The sequence below is a fragment of the Phaethon lepturus genome, unplaced genomic scaffold, assembly GCF_000687285.1.
Source record: "Phaethon lepturus isolate BGI_N335 unplaced genomic scaffold, ASM68728v1 scaffold5835, whole genome shotgun sequence".
Classification (NCBI taxonomy): Eukaryota; Metazoa; Chordata; class Aves; order Phaethontiformes; family Phaethontidae; genus Phaethon; species Phaethon lepturus.
Genome location: NW_010539833.1, coordinates 78,731 through 90,910, shown reverse-complemented (window position 1 = coordinate 90,910; position 12,180 = coordinate 78,731). Strand labels below are relative to the sequence as shown.

General features: G+C 39.7%; 1 protein-coding gene across 1 annotated transcript in view; it reads right to left on the bottom strand.

Moving 5' to 3' along the window:
* Nucleotides 1-12,180, bottom strand: part of CNTNAP2 (contactin associated protein-like 2) — a gene marked incomplete at both ends in the record, with an annotated part of 148,741 nt that overhangs the window by 58,392 nt on the left and 78,169 nt on the right. The gene's annotated exons all lie outside the window — the stretch shown is intronic.

The following is a 12,180-nucleotide window of genomic DNA, read 5'->3' as shown; positions in this document are numbered from 1 at the left end:
AAAGCACAAATTTGGTGACTGCCTCACCTCAGGCACATGTTTTGCTTTCATACATTGCCTCATGTATAACTTACCTGTCTGCAGATTTACTCCACACAACTACACCCATTTCTTCTGAAAATGTAGCCATGTCTATTAGAAGTCTATTAATATGTAGCACATGAAAAATCAAATGAATGAACCTAAGCAATACAGACATAATTAACATATGCCCCTAATAGTCCTCTAATACATTTCCACTGGAGAAACACCATAACTAATAATATTCAAGAACTATAACAGTGCTTTAGGTAGCATGCCAGTCAACATTCTGTGCAATGTAGCATTGCATTGCAAAGAGAAAATATTTCATAAGCTACAGGTGATATGGTAATCCAATGAGAGACTGAAACAGCTAATTCTACTTTCACCAGGATGCTTATGTATTCAGATTTAGAAATTTATTAATGTATCACTCATTAACTCACCACATCTGAGTGCTTAGTATTCCAGCTAATGAACACAATAAGAAACTACTATCCATTCCAGTCAAAACTCACAAAGATTGGTTTTCCGTTATTTGATTATTGAACTAGGTGATAATGCTATTATTTCTCTGGTTAGCACTGGATGAATACAAATGAGCATGCTGAACCTCCAGAAGCTCAACACTGCTTATATATAACACCACTGGCCCACACCCAAGTCTGAAGTGTTACAATTTGTGTAATTTATTATTCACTATTTAAATTTAAATTGAACATCTGAATTCACAGACATAGGCTTTAGGGTTAAACACATGCATACTATTCCCTTCCATATTTCTATCCCATCCCCGCCATTTAATTCTGCCTCTCTCAAGAATGCAGACTGCAAGGCTTTGGAAAAAGAAGCAGCTTTCCATTTACTTTAATGCATCCCAGGAGGAAAGTTGTAACTGAGATTTTGTGTGTATACGTGTACAGGCACGTGTGAGCAGTGCAAGGGAGAAGAAACGGGCTTGATACAGTTGAAATGTACATTCATAACAGATATATAGCTTTGTGAATTAACCAGCTAGGCTATGTCAGCTGATTTTCAACATATATTACTATTTACCCCATTTAGACAAACTGGTGATTTCCAGATTGAATATTATTTATGATTTCAATAGAAATGTCAAAAATCATCATATCATAAACAAGCTTCGGCAAGAGAAGTCTGCTAATTAATTGCAAGGTCTTCCTCTGAAAACATACCCAGTGATAAAGCAAAAAAGATAGAAAAGGTATAGAAATCTATTTTCATTCATGGTCTCAGGTTTCTTTCCATCTCTCACTTTTCAGAGTGCTTCATCAATATTAGGGTTGCTTATAGTCTAGGTGCATGAGTGTTTGTCAATATTCTGTTAGTACAGGATCTAGATGGACTACCATGTATGCTTTCCCACTTGCAGATGTACCTGGACATCTACATTTTCTTCTTCTGGAAGCTACAGGTATGCTAGACCCTAGCAGCCTCTCAAAACAGGTTTTATTCCACTTGCTGAATAAACTCACGTGAAATAAACAGGACTTACACAAAAAGTCAGGAATAAACTAATGCCATCCTTGTTAAGGAGCTAATTTAGCTGCCCTGAATAACCTTGTGGAAATGCTTGCATGTCTTTATAAATTCAATAAGTATTTTAGTCCCCGAGCTTTACATTCTCTGAATATTTTAGTGGGTATGGTGGTGTTGGGTTGTTGGTTGGACTTGATGATCTTAAAGGTTTTTTCCAACCTTAATGATTCTGTGATTCTGTGAATATTACCCAATTTATAAGCCTAAAGCACAAAGAACATATGGCAAGCAAAAGATCTGTGAGAGCTACAGGGAACCTGCTACAAAATTCAAGTACTAATGGAGAGAAATATCTCTTCAGGGAGAAAGGATCCCCAGACACCTCACTACCCCAAATGAGACCAGGATGAGTATGCAGCTATGTCACTGTCCAGCCAAAAAAAGTGGCTGCAATGGGCTCTGCTGTCAGGCTTCCTCCTCTGCCCAGGTATGGTGGTTACAGACTGGCCTTCCTGCCAACATCATCCAGCCATGTCACTGCATGCAAGCCCCATGTTTAAACCATGCTTACATCTTCTGTGAGCCTCACACAGCTCAAGAACTACAAAATAGACACCTATCTTAACTAATCACTTTCACTGATGCGTTGACAATGCCTTTGTTGAGAGGATCATATTTTTGTTTTATTTTGTCAAGTCCTGGTGCAATGGGAACATAGTCCCTTAACTGCAGCCTCCACTGCAATACAGGATATTATTAACACTATTGCAATTAAGTAAATAAGAGTAGGAGCTGCTATATGAAACAATTATTTTGTAATATTTTATTTATATCTTTTTAATTATCTTGCAAACTTGAAAGCATTAAATGTAATTTAACATAGGCTCAGTCTGCAATGCTGGGACACTCTGGGTTAAATCGTAAGGATTTTGTACCATGACAGCATATAACCAAAGTACAGATTTGCTTTTACAGGGAACTAATTTTTAGTTGTATAGTTAGAGGAGAAGATTTCACTTCCTTAGTTTTTAAAGTAAAATACCAATTTCAGAGTTTTTAGGGCTAGTATTGGTTGTGGGTTTATCCAACAGGGTCCAGCTATATGGCTAAGATTTCAAAATGTCACCACAGTGCACTTGCAAGTAGGACTATCGCTACTGAGTACAACTGCAAGGCCAGATAGGCGGATGAGTTCATATTGAGATGCATGTCACCATTGTGTTGAAAGAAAATAAATCAATTTTTATTTGTTGCTACATCTAGTTTACTGAAGAGGTCCATCACTAAGGATTTTACATTTCATTCGAAATGCTGTGATTTGACTTTGCAGAAAGGCTTGGCTGCAGATGCTACTGGCAAGAGGATAAATACAAACAGTGCAGATTGAATGGGAAAACCTGCAGCTTGAGAGACATTTTCAAAGACTATTCATAACAAATTCCTATAAAGATAAAATCATGGTTTTGCACATCGGTATACATTCATCTCAAAACATTCACAGGGAAAAAGACATTTTATTAAGAGTCCAGTGGAAATGTTTTGCTAAACATGTTTAATGATTTTTATCATAAAATGGTATCTTTTGATAAGAAAGGGGCTGCCTAAGAAAATCTTGAATAAAAATCCACTTTACACATTACTATTGTTGCTTGCTAGGAACCTTTCTCAGTTGCTATGCCTCAAAATTTCTTTGGCACATTGTCACATTCCTTTCCTCAAATGGTTTGAACATACTGATCTTAGAAGCATTTTCCTCCCACTTTAAGCTAAGCAAGCAGTTGATGGAAGAAACTGGGACTGGGACTTAAACCACAGGGTAGATGTTATGGCAGCAGCGATACCAAACTAATAGGAGATGGGAAAGGGAGTTTATTTAGAAAGAACACTCTAAATGCTAAGTTTGTAATCCATCCTGTTAATAATTATTATGTTATAATTATTGCCTAGGAGTAACTGGACCTTACAAAATGGTATGCTTATGGGACATGATTGAGAAAGTCTTGTAAGAAATGTTCTGCTTTGTAAGAAAGTCACTCAAGCTAGGAGGGATAGTATTTTTCAGTAATGCAGTAGGCTTGGAAACATTAAGATGGGGAAAGCAGAAGGGCTTCTATTTTGAAGATGGGAAGAGAGCGATGCTCAGAGATACATAATCCCTTTCTTTGCCCTTTCTCCCTCCAGACAGATAAAATACCATAAAAGCTAGGGAGGATTTTTATTATAGAGTATAACATGAAATGTAACATTATAATTCTATTTTCTTCTTTGTAACCTCATCTATAATTCTCTAATCAAGACCACAACTCTGCTGTACAGCTCTGCTGCTTTAAGCTTGTTTAGTGTTTAAATTTGATTTAAACCAATTAAACAGGTGCAGAGCATGCTGCTGTCATGAAAGCACAAACACAAATAAATCAAGACACCAGAAAAGCCTTTTTAGTTGTTTAATGTGGAGATCCCCCAAATATGGCTGTGTTTCTCACAAAGTTGCATGTTTCTTGGTGATGATATTAAGCCTTGGACATGGGGCACCCAGAGGCAGGCAAGGGAAGAGCTGACCACAACCTTCTGTCATGGATGTTTGCCTAGATCCAAGCATGGGTCAGAGCAATAGTTGTACTGGAGGTGCTTCAATGGACCACACAACACTTGGTGATACTGTTTTCAATTTGTGTCAAGGTTGTTCACAGCTCTGGTTATCTGCTGTGGAAACTAAAATCCAACTCATTAAGCACCTGCAAAACAGCCTTAACTCTTTCTTAATAGTTTGTTAACCCTGAATTACTGTGTTCTTTATAATTTGTATGGTACAAAATATCTCTTCTACTTAGGAATGCTGCTCTGTAATTACAAAGGTATGATTTTTACAAGAAGCACAATAGTCTGTAGCCATAAGAAATCACACAGACTACAAAGATTAATGAGAAGGGATACCTTAAACCTCAGATATAAAGCTGAATAAGGACTTGAAGATTTTTCCCATTAAATCACACCGCTGGGAGGAGGGAGAAGATGGTTGCCATAATACTGACAAGGACAAATTCACCTCATGCTGAGTTATGCAACACGGACTGACATCTTTTAATGTGTGGTAACTCTGACTTGATAACACAGAGTCACTGGGCTTATAGCAATCAGCCTTTCAGCTTCTCCCTTGCAATATTTTTGTCCAGAACTCCCTTGCTAGCTCCCATCAATATCTTCTTTCTTAGTATGATTGAAATGCATGCTGCAACACCATCAATTTCACTTTTACTTTTAAACCCCATTGAAATGGATAAAGGCAACAGCAGAACTGTAAAAGACGTCAGTGTTTTTAGCCCTGCTAGGCAATAGCACTAGAGAACAAATGCTCAATGTCAGACAGCTCTTATGTATTACAATAGACCAAAAACCTCCAGGGCCCTCATCTGCAGCAAAACAGATTTTCTATTAAAACCATTATGTGAATAAAATGTAAAAATAGTCTCCTATTTCACAGAAGATGGATGTATGAATGGAAAACTGTTCTGTGCCACAAAGTAATGGATTGAGATTATCCATACAGTTATGCTCAGCAAACCAAGGTGGTTTTTTCCTTTCTTTTTTTTTGTGCTTTCTGGGAGAGAGGAATATACACATGCACACTCAGAGCCGTTTGAGTATCAGTACAGCAACAATCACAGCTTTGATTCAAATCTTCAGATCTGCATCATGAGTGCAAATGGCCCTAACAAAATCTAAATTCGCTGTTGGACTTTATCCATTTTTGTTGTCAATGAAACAAGGGGGGAGAAGGAGGAAAGATATTCCTATCAAAACAGTATGTCACAAGTTATTTAGGAAACAAAAGAAAACTCAAAGAAAATTAGCACTATTTCTTGTACTGAGTTGTACCTTATTTTGAAAGGTATAACTTCAACCTTCAAGCAAGGTAGGCCCTCTTCTGTCAATGGCTCTAATCTGAGTGGGGTTGAGAGCACAACTTCAGTCTGAGCAGGGGGTGCATGTGTTGAGGGGAGAGGACAGCAAGGATGACAAGTTGTCAGCATCCTAAGTCCTTTGCTGGGAGGACTACAATGCTGGTTGTTTCTTCTTCCTCACTGAAGGATCTGCTTGGTGTCATTTTTGGTTGTAGTAACACACATTTACACCTTTGCTCTTCATTGATCTGCAGCTCTGTGCCACTTTACTATATGTTTTATCAGACTACATTTACTACACTTAATGTATATATAATTTACTATATAAGGTAAGTTTTACATATATTCATTGATTTCTTTGGTACCCCTGGTAAGTTTTGCCCAGCTCCAGTGCTGAATTTATTTGGTCATTGGTTAGTTGTTTATAGCCCTGGGGTCCCCTATCAGTCAGTGCCCAGTCTTGCATCACCTCATGCCTGTACTCCTCTGCCTGCAACCCCATGTTCCCACATTTCAAAGCTACTGCTATCATACCAGGTGTGTATTCCTCTGCATTGCACCATTATGTTAGTCATCAGTATCTCATTCTGCACAAAATAACTACTTTTTACTAGTATCTATATAAAAATGTGGCTATATCATAAGAAGATAAGCAAAAGTAAACAAACTAGGCATAGCTCCCATGTCATTAGAAAAAATTGTGTTTCAGCTAAATCAAGTAAAACAAAGCTTAAGGCAGGGGCAAAGAGAGTGCAAGCCTGGCAAGCCTATGGCATTGCATTCTCAGTACAATATACACAGACTGTAACTAGAAATGGCAATACTGTATTTCTCAAGCTACAGGTTTACAGTTTAACAACATCACATCAAAATATCATTTAAAAAGAAGTATGTAATTTACTGCTTAATTTAAAATTAAGATGGTAGTGTCCTGCTTTACTTAATCCAAACATGAATTGAGAAAAATAAACTAAATGGAATCGCCACACAAAATGTGGGCTTAATAGAAGAAAAGTCCTTTGACAACACACAGGGAAAACAAACCCCAAGTCAACAGATGAAGAGTGTATTAACACTGCATAACAGCAAACTGAATTATGCCCTTTCAGGCTAAATAAAAATATAGGTTAGGTTTCAATTTTCAAGATAAAAACTAGCTCTGTATCTTTCAACAAAGTAAGAAATGGCTGGAAGTCCAGAACAAAACCTGCTGAGAATATCAACATGTCTAAAGACGAGTTCAGAGTTAGCAAAACAGAAGTTAGCTTTGCTGTGGTGACTGTCACTTTAAATACAATTCAGATTTTAAAGGATAAATGCTAGGTTTTAGAAAATTTTTTTTTTTTTTACAATTACCTCAACTCTAGTACTCTGTAGCATTGCAACTGAATGCATTTAGAATAGGGTAGGATAGGATAGAACAGAACAGAACTAGCATAGCATAGCATAGAATTTAGAATAGAATAGAATAGAATAGAATAGAATAGAATAGAATAGAATAGAATAGAATAGAATAGAATAGAATAATTCAGATGGAAGGGACCTACAATGATCATCTAGTCCAACTGCCTTACCAATTCAGGGCTGACCAAAAGTTAAAGCATGTTGTTAAGGGCATTGTCCAAAGGCCTCTTAAACACTGACAGGCATGGGGCAGTGACGACCTCTCTAGGAAACCTGTTCCAGTGTTTGACCACCCTACTGGTAAAGAACTGTTTCTTCATGTCCAGTCTAAACCTCCCCTGGCACAGCTTTGAACAATTCCCACACATCACTGGGTACCAGGGAGAAGAGCTCAGCACCTCCCTCTCCACTGCCCCTCCTCAGGAAGCTGAAGAGAGCAGTGAGGTCATCCCTCAGCCTCCTTCTCTCCAAACTAAACAAACCCAGTGTCCTCGCTGATGCTCAGAGGACATGCCTTTCCAGCCCCTTCCCCAGCTTTGTTGCCCTTCTTAGGATGCATTCAAGTACCTTAACATCCTTTTTAAATGGAGGGGCCCAGAACTGCATACAATACTCAAAGTGAGGCCGCACCAGCGCTAAATGCAGCAGGATAATCACCTCTTTGGAGCAGCTGGTTATGCTGTGTTTAATGCACCCGAGGATGTGGTTTGCCCTCTTGGCTGCCAGGGCACACTGCTGACTCCTCTTGAGCCTCCTGTCAACCAGCACCCCCAGACCCCTTTCTGCACAGCTGCTCTCCAGCCACACCTCACCTAATTTATACTTGTGCCCAGCATTACTCCATCCTAGCTGCAGAATCTGGCATTTCCACTTGTTAAATTTCATCCTATTAATCATAGCCCAAGGCTCCAATTTATCTAGATCCCTCTGCAAGACCTCTTGCATTCAACTCCTGCATCCAGATTGTTGATAAATATATTGAACAGAACTGGCCCTAGAATTGAGCCCTAAGGAACAGCGCTGGTGACTGGTCACCAGTCAGATGTAGCCCCATTCACTACAACCCGTTGAGCCCTACTGTTCGCCCAGTGCACCACCTACCTGTGTAGCTGACCTTATTATAGAAGGATATCAAATTAGTTAAACAGGACTTGCCCTTTGTGAAGCCATGTAGTCTGTGCGTGATCATTTAATTATTCTTTAAATGACTTTCAACAGTACCCCGCATAATCTTCACCATAATTTTTTTTCCAGGAACTGAGGTTAGATTAATGAGTCTGTAGTTACCTGGGTCTTCCTTCACACCCTTCTTATAAATTGGAATAATATTGGCTAGCTGCCAGTCAGCAGGGACCTCCGCAGACTTCCAAGACCTTTGGTAGGTGCTCAGGAGGGGTCCTGTCATAAGAGCTGCTAGGTCCTTCAGTACTCTGGGATGAATCCTATCAGTTCCCATCCACTTGTGAACACTCAGCTGATATAGCTGGTGCCTTACAATTTCTGTATCCACAAATGGAAAGTCACTGTTCCCACAGCTGTTGTCCTCCAACTCAGGGGACTGGGCAGCCCAAGGTCTATCAGTATTATTAAAGACTGAGGTAAAAAAAGCATTGAACGCCTTTGGCTTTTTTCTTCATTGGTATTAGTAAGATGATTGTCTTCAACAAGTATTGGTCCAATGTTTTCTTTAGACCTCCTCTTGCTATTAACTTACCTAAAAAAGCCCTTCTTGTTATCTGAAACAACACTGGCCAGTGTCAGGTGTCAGTTCTAATTGAGCCTTTCCTGTCTTTTCCCTGCATAAATGAACCATGGCTCTGTAATCTTCCTGTGAACTCTGACCTCACTTTCAGAGATCACACAATTTCTGTTTCCTCTTGAGCTCCATGAGGAGTTCCTTGTTCAGCCATGCTGGTCTTCTGTGCCACTTGCTTGACTTATGACACAGTGGAATTGCCTGCTCCTGTGCTTCTAAAAGGTGGATCTTAAAAGACTGATCAGCACTCATGGAGTCCTAAGCCCTGAAAAGCAGATTCCCAGGGTACTCTGCTAAATAGATCCCTGAATAGCTTAAAGTTTGCTCTCCTGAAGTCCAAGGTAGCAACTCTGCTGATCTTTTATCTCATTACACTGAAAATTTTAAACTCAGTTATGATCACTGTGGCCAAGACAGCCACCTACCATCACATCCTCCACGAGTCCTTCTCTATTCACAAATAGCAAGTCTAGGAGGGCATCTTTCCTAGTTGGCTCACTGAGTATCTGTGACAAGAAGTTACCTCCTACAGACTTCAAGCATTTCCAAGACCTGCTTGTGACAGCATATTGTGGCTGATCTAAATAAAACTGGTTCCTTCTAAAGAACGGTGTGCTGGTTTTGGCTGGGGCAGAATTAATTTTCTTCACAGAAGTCAGTATGAGGCTATGTTTTGGATTTGAGGTGAAAATAAAGTTGATAACATACTGATGTTTTCAGTTGTTTCTAAGCAGTTAAGGACTGTTCAGCTTCTCGTGCTGGCCTGCCACTGAGGTGAGGGGTGCACGGGAAGCTGGGAGGGGACACAGCCAGGACAGCTGACCCAAACTGGCCAAAGGGTTATTCCATAACATACAATGTCATGCTCAGTATATAAAGCTAGGGGAAGAAAAAGGAAGCAGGGTGATGTTCAGAGTTACGGAGTTTCGTCTTCCCAAGTAACTGTTATGTGTGATGGAGTCCTACTTTCCTGGGGATGGCTGAACACTTGCCTGCCCATGGGAAGCAGTGAATAAATTCTTTGTTTTGCTTTGCTTGTGTGCTCAGCTTTTGCTTTACCTATTAAACTGTCTTTATCTCAACCCACAAGTTTTCTCACTTTTACCTTTCCTATTCTCTCCCCCATTCCACCGGGGCGGGGGGGAAGTGAATGAGTGGCTGCATGGTGCTTAGTTGCTGGCTGGGGTTAAACCACAACAGATGGGAGTGTTAAAAACCCTGAGACATGGAGGGTATCCTGAGGCAGAATTGGTCTGAGAATCCATCTTTGTTTGGATTTACAGAAGACTTGCAGGGGTCTAGAGTTTTAAAGCCAGGAAGAGATCAATATGTTCAGATGCAGGCAAACAAGAAAGTACATTTGAACTGAAAAACTGCTTATGGTTTTTAACCTCTTCTATTTCTGTACTACACCTCAAACTCAAAATAATTCCTTGAAGTTTCTTTTCTGGAAGTTCATTGCACGCATCTTTTCTGAAAGTGAGATCCTGAAAAAGGATGTCTGCGCATTTGGGTGGTGATCTTCCACTGATGCCCTTGCAGTTGTGGGAAGGTTGTTTGGTCTCCACTCATAGTCCTTTTACACCTCTTCCTTTACTGCAAATGCCAGAAGTCCTGCATGCCTGCGACTGCTGTGACAATGGTTGACCTCATTACAGAATTTTCCATCTTTTCACACAGGCCCAAGGTCTAAAGCCCCAAACTCCTTTATGCAGAACAAGACACTAAGGAGAAGGTAACAGTCTTTCAGGAATTGCAAATACAGGCTAGCCTTAAATTGCTTATTTAGAAATGAAAGGGTCTCTGCCCTGTTATCTGGGATCAACTGGAGTACTATGGTCAGTAATGAAGGACATAAGCCAGCTTGCATTAAGATTACAGTAAGATGGATAGCAGTTTACCTCCTTGCCGTTATAAATTATCTGTTTTCATAAAGATTCTCAAGTGACATAACACTTACAAGACATAGATCAATGAATATAAACAAGGATGCTGAAGTTTGCTTTACTTTGCCAGTAACTGCGTTTGCTGAGTGGGGGAAAAGTGCAATCACATTTATCAGTGAAATTCTGGAGTCAATGAAACAGATTCAGTGATGCAGAAAAGTTTCCAACTCCTGCTGTGTTACCTGCAATTGTCTTTGGAAGATCATTTTTCAAAAGTCTTGCCTCCTGGTCACAATGTCTAATCACGATTCATACCCTGTCATTGCTGGCATCGTTACTTTCATCCATCTAAAGAATGAAATGTCCTGATCTGGCATGGTTTACAACCTGGAGCTGTGTAATGTGCTGATGGAGCTTTAATGATGCATGTAAACTGGTGTCCTTTTAAGGGAAATTTTTTAAACAATTACTGACCTGCAAACTTCAGCTTGATCACCCCTGTGCCACAGTCAATGCAGTGTGTATTCTGCCATGATGACAGAACGGTAAACATTAAATACAGGAAACCTGCTGTTGTCCACAAGCCATGTTACTAACCATGAGGATCTGATTTTCTAGGTCTTGTAGGTGGCTGTTAATAGCTGTGCAAAGCAATTGTTATAGCTTACCATTCGCGTCTAGTAATTCTGCATAACCACTGTATGCTAAGCATATGACTGCAAGATGTAAGGCAAAGATACAAGGACAATAATGTAAAAAAACAATGACCTTTCTTAACAGCTCAGTTCCTCTGTTGTACTAAGTTTATTCCCTGTGCTGTGGAGGTGAGCTGCAGGAAAGGGTAGTTCCCACACCCCTCCTTTCTGCTCTCCAGATCCTTGACTAGCTATGTGAACAATGAGATGCAGATCTAGACTTCAGTAGAGGCATAAAGCACTGGCCCAACACCATGTGGACAACATGATCCAGTAACCATTTCCACTTCTGCCACTCCGATTTGCTATCCCTGGCACGACTTTTTATAAGAAGGATGTGCTGGGTAATCTCTATGCAGCTCTCCCCCTCTACATTTTCTCATTTCTGGAGGAAGGTTTCTCTGCTTAGGGTGACATTTCTGTTCCTATGTGTGGCTTCCAAGTCACCAGTGTTTGGCTATGGATCTGGCCTCAGTGTCCTGGCTTTTTGACCATCTGATTTGTGTTCTTAAGCAGCTCCCCTTTCACAATGGAAAACTTTCTTCAGAATTAAATGTAAGAAGCAATTTAGTCTTGATGTAGCACATTAACGTAGCACACTTCATGTCATCGATTCCAGAATTACCTGTTATTCACAGAGAACATAAAATTATTTTGCTTGATCATCTATTGCTGGATGGATTTCAGAGCCTTCTGAACTAAAACTGAGAATATTTAACTCACAAGATATTGACTAGGTCTTTGATGAATCATAGTCCTCCAAGCTTTGATGAAACCTATGGCTAAAACCATTTAAGTATTAATTTTAATTGAGCAGGTGCACTAATACAAAGTTAAGCTGTTCTGCTTATCCATAGAAATATACTCATTTGTTCATGTCCCAATCCCAATTCCATAGAAATTAAGAAATACTTAAGACATACATCAAACCTACAGTTAAGGAGTAAAACCATAATCTTCATTTTCATGGTGCCACCCCAGTCTTATGTCACTGTAACATTATTGCAGGTCTAACT